Source organism: Tamandua tetradactyla, chromosome 5 (assembly GCF_023851605.1).
Source record: "Tamandua tetradactyla isolate mTamTet1 chromosome 5, mTamTet1.pri, whole genome shotgun sequence".
Taxonomy (NCBI): domain Eukaryota; kingdom Metazoa; phylum Chordata; class Mammalia; order Pilosa; family Myrmecophagidae; genus Tamandua; species Tamandua tetradactyla.
Window position 1 is genome coordinate 60,946,749 of NC_135331.1, and position 1,301 is coordinate 60,948,049.

The window sequence follows — 1,301 nt, forward strand, 5'->3', positions numbered from 1 at the left end:
AGGTAAACAGGAATTCTTAAGAGCCGGAATTATAGAAATGAAGTAAATTAAGTGTGTGCTATCATGTGTATTTCTGTGTGCTCCAACATGTATGTACACAGAATCTAAGTAATAAAGATATTTTAAAAGATTTAGAATACGTTAAATACTCAAGGAATATACATTTGTCATAGAAATAATAATTCTAAACAAAGAAGGATAATGATGAAAACAAATTTAATTAGTATCAGAGAATTAGCTTATTTAAACTTTGAAATGCATGTTTAGGTACTCACAAATATTTACATCTATCATACATAATTATTTCTAATAAAAATTTGATCTCTATACTAAACACTGCTTTCAAGATGTCTTTTCAGTTATAGGAAGTCAACCCAGCAATGGCCATGATGGACTGTGCAAACATCTAGCTGATGAAGTTGTGAGTGTTCTTGGGATCTGGAAATTCCCTACGTGGTGTCATAGATACTGAAGTAGGCAGCTCAGTAGATGGTGATACCTTGTGCCTACACATGAAAGCCCTGGTACAGGCCTTTAATCTGATTGGACTTGTAGATTTTAACCAGGCAGTCACCAAAGCCTCTGAATTTCCTTTCAGTTCGTTTTCCCCACATCAGTTACTAGATGGGTATGGGCAAAATCAAGAGGGTACACAAAACACAAGGATGTGACCCCAGCAGCACCACATAATGCCAGGTTCCATGCAAAGTAGCCCCAAAACTAAGTCCTCTTGTTCACACTACCCAGAAATGTCACTTGTTTTTATCTTTGAAGGCAAGTTGACTGTCTGGGTGGAAGTATCTGATGGCATTGGTCAGGCTACCAGACCAGAAGGACAGGACTCCCTGTTCCTTGGGGATATGAACCGCATAGTACTGTTCTCTTTACTGTACTCTTTAGGTAAAGAGAACCCTGTACTCTTTATCGGTGGTGATTTGCTTTTGGCATGCAGCACCTGCAACAGCAACTTAACTAGTTCAGTGTGTACTACTGCAGTCTTGGAGATGGCCGCAACCACGCCACCTGCCAGGAAGTCCTTGGTGAAGGACACAGAAGCATCTATCATGTTGAGAGGAATGAGGAGGTGGGCAGATACCAGATGGGGCTGGGAGCTGACTTCGACTCCTGTAGCCATTATTTTTTTTAACTTTTTTTTATTGTATAGTATAACATATACACAAAGTAAAGAAACAAAAATGCAATAGCTTTCAAAGCACTTTTCAACAAGTAGTTGCAGGATAGATCCCAGAATTTGTCATCAATTACCATTCTATCATCTCAGATATTTCTTTCTAGCCACT

The 1,301-nt window shown here is 38.8% G+C and overlaps 1 pseudogene; it reads right to left on the reverse strand.

Annotated features, from left to right (window-relative positions):
- Window positions 1-355: 355 nt before the first annotated feature.
- LOC143683113 (ADP/ATP translocase 2 pseudogene) lies at window positions 356-1,066 on the reverse strand (annotated as a pseudogene).
- Between the last annotated feature and the right edge of the window lie 235 nt (window positions 1,067-1,301).